The sequence below is a fragment of the Notamacropus eugenii genome, chromosome 6 (genome assembly GCF_028372415.1).
Source record: "Notamacropus eugenii isolate mMacEug1 chromosome 6, mMacEug1.pri_v2, whole genome shotgun sequence".
NCBI lineage: Eukaryota > Metazoa > Chordata > Mammalia > Diprotodontia > Macropodidae > Notamacropus > Notamacropus eugenii.
Window position 1 is genome coordinate 48,064,568 of NC_092877.1, and position 13,430 is coordinate 48,077,997.

The window sequence follows — 13,430 nt, forward strand, 5'->3', positions numbered from 1 at the left end:
GGCATCAGAAACTACAAAGGACCTCTCCCTAAAAGTGATCTATCTACTGAATGAAGGAAAGAAAAATCAGGAAAAAAAAATTCTGGCCTCAAACACGTGAAAGTAGTCAAAGAAATGTCTAAGTCAGCTCAACTGAAGCCCACAACCACATTCTTTGACCTTGATGGAAAAACATAAACGCATGCCTTTTACCTGGGCCAAATAATCTTTGTCAGCCTATCATCAGAAAATCATCTCAGGCCTTTCAGACATTTTTAGGAAGGAAGACCATATGTCTGGGATTTTTGTTTTGCCAGTCAGTGAACATTCTAAGGAGGTTTGAAGAGAGGCCTCTTTCTGAATGCTTTGTGACTCCCAGCTAACAAAAAGCACCCATAAAATTCATTATGCAAACACTGTAGAACAAGGGTGGGGAACCTGCGGGCTCCAGACCATATGTGGCCCTCTAGGTCCTCAAGTGTGGCCCTTTGACTGAATCCAAACTTCACAGAACAAATCCCCTAATAAAAAGATTTGTTCTGTAAAACTCGGACTCAGTGAAAAGGTAGCACCTGAGGACTCAGAAGGCCACATTTGGCCTCAAGGCTGCAAGGTTCCCCACCCCTGTATAGAGGAAACAAAACTCCTCCTTTCCCCCAATTCTGACATGTACCCCCCTAAAAAAATGAAGTTTATTAGCTTAACATATCCTAGCTTTTGGGATTATCCCCAAAACACCAGACCTTCCAACGCTTCTCCAAAAAGTCTTTTGCAATGATGAAACTTAAAATGCCTAGGGGAAAGGGAAGAAGGAACAGGGTCATAATTTCCACTTGGCATTTTGGTTTGATTACAAAGCAGAATTGAAAAGTTGAAAAGAAGAAAAATTAAGCTGATCTAAAAGGCCAATAAAAATGCATTTTCAAAAGTACCCAAGCTCCTGCTGAGTGAGATGCCATTCTGAGATGTCTAAAGGCCCATAGATGCTCCCAAAAGGCAGGAAGGGTCAAGAATTGGCCGAGTCACCCAACGCAAAGGACATGATGTGGCCAGTCAGAATGAGCATGTGCAAGAGAAGCCTTTATTTGACAGTGACCACTTGGCCTTACATTGTCTCACCTTTCCATGCTCTGGCTAAGTCTCTTATGGTAAAGATGCTGGACTTTCATGCATCAACCCAGGACACAAAGTTCTGGGATAAAAGACCCCAAAAGCAACAACCCATGTCCAGTGAGGAGATGAAGGCAAAGGTCCCTCCATGCCTGGCTGCAAATTCCACAGAGTCCATAGGACTTTCATATTCCAAAAGCCACAGGGTTTGTTCCAGGACAAAAGTGCAGGCCCCCTGCTTGAGTAAAGAGTAAAGATTATTCCAAGGCCTTGAACCTGGGTGACCAGAAGGCTGATGGTACCCTTAATAGAAATAGGAAAGTTAGAGGTATATTGCACATATTTTCAGACTTTTAAATTTCTTGATCAGTTTTTCTTATTTTTTTATCTTTAAAAATATTATGTTATATAACATATGGATTTATATGTGTGTGTGTGTGTGTGTGTGTGTATATCTATGAATGTATATACAGGCAGCTAGGTGGTGCAGTGGATAGAGTATTGGACCTAGAGTCAGGAACACCTGAGTTCAAATTCAGCCTCAGACACTTAATACCTATGTAACCCTGAGCAAGTCACTTAACCTCACTTTACCTCAATTTCTCATCTATAAGATGGGGACACACTGAAGAAGGAAACACCATGGACAAATCTATGGGGTCATGAAGAGTTGGACATGACTGAATGAACAATGATCTATAATATCTGCATGTGCATATACATATTATATACATATACATGTATACATACACATATGCATAATTATATACAGACTGTGTATACACACATATACATGGGTATCTCTCTTGGCAGATAGGGGAGGAATCCTGGGAGAGATTTTGCTGATATAAAAAACCAAAATATATTGATCATTTTTTAATGATGTAGGAAAGTTAGGAGGAAGGGTAGATTTAGGGTAAAAGGACAGGTATTCCATTTTGGATATAGGTTTGCATAACTATAGGTCAGGACTCTTAACCTGATGTCTCTGGACATATTTGAGGGGGTTTGTGAATTTGGGTAAGAAGATCATTAGATCTTTATTTTTTTCACCTTTGGTTTTCTTTAGTTACCCTGTTATTTGATTTTATGCATTTTAAAAGATTATTCTCAGCAAGGGTGTGTAGGCTTCATGGACTGACAAAGGGGTCCATGATCTAAAAAAAAAGATTAAGAATTCCTGCTGTAGATAATCTCGGTGAAGGTGTCCAACAAACAGGCAATGATGCAGAACTGAGGTTCAAGAGAGAGGCAAAGGCCTCCTCCTAACTTTTCTATATCATTAAAAAAATGAATTCATTAATATCTTTTTTTAATCAAAATTTCTCCTAGGATTCCTCCTCCTGTTTCCCCAGAGGAGATATACACATATATGTATGTATACATACGTATGTATACACACATGTATATACACATGTGTGTAAATATGGTGTGTGTACATATAAACGCTGATATAGAATCTAGTTGTTCATTCATTCATGTCCAACTGTTAGCATCTTCCTTCTGTTGATCATCTCTAATTTATCCTATATATAGCTTGTCTGTATACAGTCATTAGTGTGATTTCTCCCTCATTAGATTGAGCTCCCTGAAAACAAACACTGGTTCTTCCTTTCTTTGAATTCATAGTGCTTATCACAGTGCCTGACACATAGCAGGCATTTAATAAATGCTTGTGGAGCTGACTTACCTGTCCGTGTCCACTCTAATTTCATTAAGCGATGGATAGTGGGAACTTGTAATCTCCAACTACATGGAATGAAGGGTTGATGATGTAAATTAGGCGTCATCTGCTTAGAAATGACCATTAAACCCAAGAGAGCTGATGAAATCAACCAAAGAAGAGACTGTAGAGTAAGGGTTCTTAACCTTTCTGACTCACGGAGCACTCGCAAAGAAACACAGTCCTTCCTCTCACGGACTTTACATTCTCATGGGGTGGGGAGCGGATGTGTAACACACAGAAGGAAAGCTTGAAAGTGGGGAAGGAAAGAATGGGACCCCTTATCAGAACAACTACATTAAATCAGAATAATTTAGATAATTGAAGGAAATGCTAGCTTTCATTCAGAGGTAATTGAAAACAATGATGTATTTTTTTCCCCATTCAAGTTCACAGACACCCCTCCTCCCCCAAGTACAGAGCGAGAAGAGAAATAGTTCCAAAAAGAAAACCTTAAGGACCACACCCACTTAGTGGACCCGAGATGAGTCAGCAAAGGCAACTGAAAAATTAGAGGAGAACTGGAATGCGCTCCCTCCCTCCTCACCTCCACCTGTCAGAATCCCCAGATTCCCTCAAAGCTCAGTTTTCCAATGATACAGTCTCCGCAAGGCTGGTCCTGTCAACAGTATTAAAACTCGCAGATGGTCAAGGAGGGTGAGGACTGAGGCAAGGCCATTGAATTTAGTGGCTAAGATACTGCTGGTCCCCTTGGAGAGAATGGTTTAGATGGTTGGAAGGGAACATCAGAAACCTGATTAGAAAGGGTCTGAGGAGTGAGTGAATGGTGATGAAGTCAAGACAGCAAAAGGAGAAAGCTCTTTCTAGGAAAAAGAGGTGGTCAAGGGGAGAAATGACCCAAGACACCAGCTTGAAAGGTTATCAGGGACAAGTGAAGGGTTTTTGATTGTTTTTAAGACAGGGAGATCTGGGCAGCCTTGATGGCTTCAGTCCTCTCTGGCCTGACTCTCAGGACATCCTCCACCAGGAGCCTCCTCACTCCACCCCATGGCCTCTTCTGCCTCCTGGAAGTTCACTTCACCCCTGGCTTTCTCACACTGGTAATGTATCATGCCCCCAAAGCCCCTTCCTCTGATTGGTTGATTCCTCCCAGAACCTCTGTTTTAAGGAAAGTACCTAGGCTAATTGTGTCTTCATTTCTCTTTGGGGTCCCTCCTGACTCTCCTAACTTACCTTCTCCCTTCTTTCCCCCTTTGCTTTTCAACTTCCTTTATGCATAGTCTTCCCCTCCCCCCTTTAGAATATAAGCTCTTTGAGGGCAGGAACAATTCTGCTTGTGTTTGATTTCCCAGTGCCTGGCACAGAGTAAGCACTTTATAAATGTTTCTTGACTTGTGGGAAACATGGAAGGAGACAATATAAAGGGAGAGATGGAATATGAGGGAGTGATAGGGAACGAGCTCCCAAAGGAGCTCAGAGAGGGTGAGATCAAAGACACAAGTAGAGGGTGTATCCTTTGAGGAGGAGAAGGGGGATAACTCTTCCTCATGGTCCAAAGAAAAGAGAAAGGTGTAGATGTATATGAGTTCTGAGTCCCAAGTCAGGGGAGATGAGGGACCTCATGTCAGATGACCTTAATAAAATAGGTGGAGTCATCATCTGCTGAATCAGGGAAAAGAGGGAGAAGACCTAGGGGCTTCAGAAAAGAAGGAAAGTCTGGAAAAGTGGCTTTGGAGACTATTAAAGGTTCAGTCAGGGGTCAGAGTCTAGCATCATAGGATCAGTCTTCTGGCAAGATGTGGGCTTGAATGGTCATGACTAAGTCCAGCTACTCTGGGCCATTTCGAAACAATGACAAATGTGTGTAAAGCAAGAGAAAGGGAAGAAAGGTTCATATGAAACTTGCAGGAAAACTAAAGAAAAACCCCAAATAAAATTGTAAACAAAATAAAAGGGGCTGATACAATAAAAACATTTGTTTTTTCAAGGAGCATCTATTATGTGTCTTCCATATGTCATGCACTGTCTCTTCCCTCTGGTAATTTAAATTCCATTAGGGAAAAAATTGAGAAGAAATCTTTAGAAGGAAAGAAGAAGAGCACCACAAAAACAATTCCTACGGAAGAGGGAATGCACATAGTGCAAGTACCTCCAGAGTAGTTTTTAATTTATTTGTTTTTAGTTTTCAGCAATCACTTTCATAAGTCTTCAATTTTCTCCCTCTCCTCCCTCCCAAGGAGGGCTTGCAATCTTATAAGGGTTCTACACATACATTCTTATTAAACACATTTTCACATTAGTCATGTTATATAGAAGAATTAAAACGAATGGGAGAAACCAGGAGAAAATAAAACAAAACATAACACAAGAGAAAATAGTCTGTTTCATTCTGCATTCTGATTCCACAGTTCTTTCCCTGGATGTGGATGGCATTTTGCCTCAAGCACAGCCGTTTAGAATCACAGAGAGAGATTGCTTGCACTCTCCAAAGTCATCAGGGACTCCTTAATTGCCACATCTCATGGCTTTTTCGGAGGTGTTACCTTCTTTATCTCTCTGCAGCACCTGCCACTGATAAGTACCCTTATGGACCTCCTGGATACTTTCTTCTCTCTGGGAGTTAGTAACATTTTTCTCTCTTGGTAATCCTACCTAACTGACCCCTCCTCCTCAGTCTTCTTTTCTGGATTATCTATAGTCCTCATTCTGACTCCATACATTCTTCCTTTCCAGGGGGAGAATGAAGTTTGGCCATGCCTGGGCCCCTCCACAATATAGAAGCCCCAAGACAAATTCACCAATGGGAGAAGAGCCAGTCTGGTGGAAGGATATTCTGGGGTAAAAAGACTGAAGAGACAGTTATATATTCCAGGATGAGGAAGCCCCAGGTGCTGTTTGAGGATAAGATAGCAGCTAAGGCATGGTTTTAAACCCCAGAAAGTCAGGCACAGAGCTGGGAAGAAAACCTTATTCACTATTCCACCTGACTTTCTAATGAAATGAGAAAAAATGCAGAGATTAATAATAAACAAAAACAAATCAACATGAACATATGTGTGTATATGTGAATATATATACATATACACATAGATGTGTGTGTATATATATTTGTGTATATATGGATATAACTAGAAGATTTCTGATTTCTCCAAACCAAAGCAACAAAAGTAGACGTTCAGGTGATAGTCTGAGAATGACTGAGTTCTCAGAAAACAACGGAAGAAACAAGGCGTCTAAAGACAACATTCTGGGGAAACATAGAAGAAACCTGCATACACATATTAGAAGCAGAGGATGGGATGCAACGAACTGATAGAAATCAGCTTGGTATATTGACCAAGAACCTCAGATTCGCAGTTAAGGTGCTAAACCCAGATATCAAAAATATTGTCACCAAGTCCCAGAGCTTCAGGAGGGAAGCTTAGTAGAACGCAAAAAAAGAATAAATAAATTTAAAAATGGAAATTAAAACACACTTATTAAGCATCTGTTATGTGCCAAGTACTGGACGGAGTGCTAGTGATACAAAGGTAAGGACAATATAGTCTCTGCCCTCAATGAGTTTATATTCTGATAGGGGAAAAATAACATATATGAGGATTGGTGACCAGGCAAAAGTGTTTGAGTTTAGGAAGTTACAGCGAATGGAGCAACAGAGGAGTTGATGGACAGGCCCTTTCCAGTAGCAATGTCAGTACTCATACTATTATGGTACCCAGAAAAAGGGGCCGTGAGAATGATAGGGATGGGGAGTGATGCAGTGTGAGTGAATGTGTGTGTGTGTCCACATACTCACATGAGTGGGCATTTATGCGCTCACCAATCAGGACAGCTGAAACCACAGAGAAGTTCCAGAGCTAAGTAAGTTAAGTCCCACCCAGGGGATTTTGAACTCAACGTGAACTCAACCACAACGTATAGACAAAAAATCATCAAATCGTTGACTGAGTCATGTGGATTTGTTTATAGAAACAGATGTGTTTATGAAAGCAGTAGAAGACCAGGTCATGACTACTAAAAATTGCAGAAAGGTCATCCTCCAGGAGCACAGACTTATCAATCAATGCAGATTTAACAAGGAAATGTTGAAACTGTTTCACTACCAATTGTAATAATTTAGCACCTGACTAACACCTAGAAAGACATGATTAAGTGGACCAAATTATGCACCAGAAGCTCATTATCCTTCATAAATCAACAGAAATACAAAGCCCAAAGCATCCTTGTGAATTAAGTTAATTGTAATCGAACTGGTGCATCAACATAGATAAAAACTGCTATTCACAGTTACCTGTACATGAACCTAACTCATTAAAATTTAGTAGATTTTTTATAATAGATGTCACAATCCCCAAAACTCATTGTATCCCATCAACATAGAATGAACAGGTCTTAAAATATAGAAACCTAGTAGAAGAAATCAAAACAAAATGAGGTGCATGTCATCTCTACCATCCTATCTGCTTTCAAAGAGCCTATGAAAGCCTATGGCTCCAGGCCAGGCCTAATTTAGGATATTCCAAAGCTCCTGGTTTGGGGTTGGAAGGAAATGCAACATAAGTAGACCATTGGGCAGTTAACAAAATGAGGTTTACTTAGCAATGGTGTGAAAAGGATACTCCAAAGGCTATAGGCCCAGTTCATGTCTAAGCAGTCCTCACCCCCTCCCCTTTCTTCATCTGATTAGAAAAAATGTGTTGATTCCCCTTACTGTGGGACATCCATCAAGTCTGAAGGGCATTAACTTCTTGCAGGCTGGCTCTTTTGGTTTTTTTTCACCAGAAAGCTGCCTCAATGACTCAAGCCTTAGCCCACTGGTCCAACTAAGTTGTGGGAAGGCTCCTTTGCTTTTAAGGGAAATTTTAAAAAACTAACTAATCCAACCTACATGACAGGGCCTTTGTAGACATTGTACCTAACTCATTAGCTTGTAACCCAACACTTGCAGGCAATTATTTTATCCACCATGTACTAGTCAACCAAGCATTAAATGAAATGACAGTAGTCCACTAGTGACCCTTTCTATCTGAACTACTTGAAATACAAGAAAAAAGCAAAAATAATAATTCACATTTACATAGTTCTTAAAAGTTTACGAAGGACTGTACATATATTATCTCATTTGATCCTCACAACAATCCCGTCAGGTAGGTGCTATTATTATTTTCTCTTTTTTATAGATGAGAAAACCGAGGTTCAGGAAAGTTCAGAGATTTTTGCAGGTCACACACAACTATGAAGTGCGTGAGACTGTATTTCAGTTTAGCACTCTATCCACTAGGCCACATTGACTCAGGATCCCATACTGTTGGAAAGAACCAATGCAAATTGTATAAGATTATTCAACAAAAACAAATAAAAAGACTGTAGTTTGTGTGTGTGTGTGTGTGTGTGTGTGTGTGTGTGTGTGTGTGTATGAGAATGACTTTATGCCACAACACCAAACATATTCCATCTGAAGAAAGATGATCAAGACCGGAATGAGAATTCTAATGGGAATTCCTAATGAGATTTCCAAAACAGGGCAGGGCTTTCACATACACATTAACCAACTTAAACAACAGAATCTAGAATTGAGCAAATAAGAATTAAGGAACGACTCAGTAACACTGAGGTGATAAGTCTATTGAGTTTTAAGGCCACACTTAGATAAGCATTATTTAAAAAATAAAAGTAAGGGGGACGCATAGAACTCTATTGTCCTAAGGACCAAAAAGGAAATGGTTGGTTGGGAAGGGGAAGAAATGAAATACTGTTTTTTGAAATCTGGTACTGCCTGGGAAGACTAATTGAGGAAAGAAATGGAGGATGAAAGAGAATGATTCCTAATCCATATTCTTCTTTAGGAAAGGGTTTTTAAAAGGGGAGGGGATATATCAGTAAAAGTGGGATCTTCTGATATGACTTGTGGGCAGGAGGGGCATGTGTAATTAAGACCAGATGTGTCCAAAGGGAGATAAGCTTTATCTGTGTTTGTTGTAGCTGGAGGTGGTTATGGTTAGCTTTGGTTCAGTGGATAGAGGGCTGGACCTGTCTGGAGCCAAGAAGATGTGGGGTCCAACCCCGACTCAAACACTTTTTAGTTACATGATGCTGGAAAAATCACTTAACCTCTCTAGCCTTTATTTTATTATGTATAAAATGAAGGGGCTAGGCTTGGTGAACTGTAAATCCTTTCTACCTCAAAAAGAAAGCAAACTGTAGAATGGATTAATATAAATTTGTTGTTTACAAGTAACACATGCCGCACAGAGGGATTTATTTAGATTTAAAGTGAAGGATCTCAATAAACTCTGTTATTTCTGCATAATTCCAAAAAAACAGAAGCTGCCACCATGAGTTCAGATAACGTAAAGGCAAACAAGTATCTTTAAAGGAGACCACCAGGAAATTCTAGTATGGTTAAAGTCACCTTAGGTAATGAAACAATATCTATATATGCGTTGAATGAAATAGCAACTGATTCCTTAAAGGAAATTAAAAAGGCTTAGATAATAAGACAATTCAAAAATGCAAAAACTAACAAAAACATGAAACAGACAAACAAAACAACTTGATCTCCAAAAACAAAACTGAGCAAGCCTTAAATGAACTCTGAAAAAATTCCCAAAGCAGATGAATTTAAATGTGAATTCTACTGAGTATTTAAAGAACAAATAATTCCTGAGGCATATAAACTGTTTTCCAAAATAGAAAAAGAAAACACTCCGCTAAACTCTTTATATGAAACAAATATGGTCCTGATTTTCAACCTATGGAAAAATAAAGTAGAGAAAGAGAAGTATAGATCAGTATCGTAAGTGAACATTGATGCAGAAATGTTAAATAAATACACTGTTAAAAGGACTATAAAAATATATTTTTAAATTCCTTGACTATGTCAGATTTATTAATAATACAACAATGCTTCACCATTAGGAAAATGATTAGTATGATAAATAATATTAATAAGAAAAACCACATGATTATATCAACAGATTTAGAAAAAATTTTCAATAAAATGTAATAGTTATTTTTAGGAAAAACACTAATAAGCATAGGAATAAAAGGAAAACTGTAACATAATGAAAAACATTTATCTAAAATCAAGCAATAACATTATATATAATGGAAAAAACTGAAAGCTTCAAAAAAAATTATAAGTTAAAGTATGCCCAGTGTTAGTTACCATTACTACTTGACATCATTAGAAATACAAGTCATAGCAATAAGAGTGACACTCCCCACACACACACACACAAAAAAAAAAAACAAAAAAAAGGATACAAATATTGGCAAATAAAAAACAATATTATTTTTATTTGTGGGTGATGTGATGTATTATTTAGAAAACCCTAGAAAATCACAATTAATTGTTTCAGCAAAGCATTATACAAAATTATCGGCATTTCCCTATACTACTAAAAAGATCAGGAAGAAGGACTAGAAAGAGCAATGCTATTTAAAATAAAAGTGTTAAATATATAGGAGTTAATTTACCTAGACATCCATAGAATCTATATAAATAAAACAACAAAGCAATTTTCACAGAAATAAAATAAGACATAAATAAGTGGATAGTCAATGGCCATGAAAATAAGCCACATCAATATAGTAAAAATTGATTCTATGCAACTTAATATTATGCCAATCAAAGTCCCAAAGTGATATCTTATAGTATTCAACAAGATAATAAAATACATAGGGGGTGGGGAGGAGGGGAGTCAAGAATATCTAGGAAAATAATTTTTTTAATGATTGGAATGAAAGGAATTTAGCTTCATCAGATCTCAAATTATACTATAAAGCAATAATTATCCCAACTACCCAAGAATGGCTATTTCAATTCAACAAGCCTTTTGTAAGCACCTGCTGTGAAAGAGGCCATTCTAAGTGGTAGATATTCAAAGACAGGGCAGCTAGGACGAACGGAGGATAGAACACCAGACCTGAAGTCAGGAAGACTGATCTTCTTGAATTCAAATCTGGTGTCAGACACTTAATAGTTATGTGACTCTGGGCAAGTCACTTAACCCTGTGTGCCTCAGTTTCCTCATCTGTAAAATGAACTGAAGAAGGATATGGTGAACTATTCCAGTATCTTTGTCAAGAAAACCCCAAATATGGTGGCCAAAAACTGTAAATCAGGGGGATGCCCATCAATTGGGGAATGGTTGAATAAGTTGTGGTATATGAATGTAATGGAATACTATTGTGCTATAAGAAATGATGAGCAGGAAGACTTCAGAGAGGCCTGGAAGGACTTATATGAACTGATGCTGAGTGAAAGGAGCAGAACCAGAAGAACACTGTACACAGTAACAACCATAGTGTGCCAGGAATTTTTCTGGTAGACTTAGTACTTCACAGCAATGCAAGTACCTAAAAAATTCCCAATGCACTCTTGAGGCAAAATGACTTCCACATCCAGAGAAAGAACAAGAGAATTGGATCACAGAATGAAGCAGATTATTTTCTCTTGTGTTATGTTAAGTTTTGTTTTGTTTTGTGGTTTCTCCCACTCATTTTAATTTTTCTATGCAATATGACTATGGTGAAAATGTATTTAATAAGAATGTATGTGTAGACCCTATGTAAGATTGCACACCATCTCTGGGAAGAAGTGGAGAGGGAGGGGGGACACAAGAGGAGGGAGGCGGGAAATCTAAGATATATGGAAGTGATTGTAGAAAACTGAAAATAAATAAAATAATGTTTTAAAAAAAGAAAACCCCAAATATGGTCATGAAGAGTCAGACACAATTGAACATCAGAAATTCAGACAAAAGCAGAGCAGTCCCTGCCCTCAAAGAGCTCACATTCTGCTTGTGGAAAACAACACATACACAGATAATTAAATAAATTCTTTTTTAAATCAAATTTGCCAGCCGTTGATGTTATTGTTCTTTTTCATAAAACCAGCTCCTAGTTTTATTTATTAGTTCAATGACGTTCTTACTTTCAGTTTTATTAATCTCTCCTTTGAGGTTCAGGATTTCCAATCTGATATTTAATTGGTGATTTTTAATTTGTTCTTTTTCTAGTTATTTTTTAGTTATATGCTCAGTTCTGCTCTTTCTCTATTTTATTGATGTAAGTGTTTAGAGATATAAATTTCCCCCTAAATACTACTCTTGCTGGATTCCATAAATCTTGGCATAGTGTCTCACTGCTACGATTCTCTTTAATAAACTATTGACTATTTCTATTATTTGTTCTTTGACTCATTCATTCTTCAGGATTTGATTATTGAGTTTCCAATTAATTTTAATGTCTTTTCATGGCCCTTTATTATTGAATGTAATTTTATTGCGTCATGATCCAAAAAGGATGCATTTAATATTTGTGTTTTTCTGCATTAGACTGTGAAGTATTTATGCCTTAATACATGGTCAATTTTTGTATAGGTGCCATATACCACTGAAAGAAAGGTATACTCCTTTCTATCTCCCTTCAATTGTCTCCAAAAGTCTATCATATCTAACTTTTCTACTATCCTATTCACCTCTTTAATTTCTTTCTTGTTTATTTTGTGGTTAGATTTATCTGAGATTATTCTGAATGGGGAAAGTTGATGTCCCTCACTAGTATAATTTTACTGTCTATTTCCTCCTGTAACTAATTTAACTTCTTTTAAAATTTGAATGTTGTACCATTTGATGGTATGCACTGATATATATGCACTGATATTACTTCATTGTCTATGGTAACTTTTAGCAAAATGTAGTTTCCTTCCTTAACTCTTTTAATTAGATGTTTTTGTTTTTGCTTTGACCGAGAGCATGATTGCTAACCCCTGTCTTTTTTTTACATCAGATGAAGCATTTAGATTCTGCTACAGTCTTTTACCTTTACTCTGTGTATGTTTCTCTGTTTCAAATGTTTCTTGATATATACAGATAGATAGATAGATAGATAGATAGATAGATAGATAGATAGATAGATAGATAGATATTAGTATTCTGGGTTTTTAATCCACTCTGCTATCTGCTTTCATTTTATGGGTGAGTTCATCCCATTCTCATTCACAGTTATGATTACCTCCATTTCCTTTTTCCTGTTTGTCCTCTTTCTCTCTCCTTTCACTCCATTCCCCCTTACCAGTGATTTGGTCACAGATGATTAAATATACAAAATACATATAAAGTAAATTTGGTGAAGATGGGGCACCAACAGATAGGAGGACTTGGAAAGTTCTCTTGCGGGAAATGACTCCTACACTGAGCCTTGAAAAAGGTAGTGACTCCAGTAGACACCATCTGAATACATTAATTTTTTTAAGGGAGAACACACACAAGTGCAACATATTTTTATTTTCCATTATGAATGATACTATTGACGTGGGATCCATTAGTTTGTTGTTGTTCAGCCAATTCACTTACGTATTACTCTCCATGACCCCATTAAGGGTTTTCTTGGCAAAGATACTGGAATAGTTTGCCATTTCCTTCTCCAGCTCATTTTACAGATGAGGAGATTGAGGCAAACAGGATTAAATGATTTGCCTAGGGCTACAAAGCTAGTAAGTGTCTGAGTTCAGATTTGAATTCAAATCTTCCTGAGTCTATCCAGTACACCATCTAGTTACCCTTCCATTGGTTTAGGTGTTAACTAAAAGGATCAGTGTAGACTTAGCTACCTTTTCAGCACTGCATTTACATGCATTTCCCAGCTGGGG

General features: G+C 37.7%; 1 long non-coding RNA gene across 1 annotated transcript; it reads left to right on the top strand.

The window, feature by feature from the left end:
* Nucleotides 1-3,298: 3,298 nt before the first annotated feature.
* Nucleotides 3,299-6,244, top strand: LOC140509486 (uncharacterized). The gene is made up of 2 exons (XR_011968781.1): nucleotides 3,299-3,873; nucleotides 5,507-6,244. It is a non-coding gene; the product is annotated as an uncharacterized lncRNA (long non-coding RNA).
* Nucleotides 6,245-13,430: the final 7,186 nt, after the last annotated feature.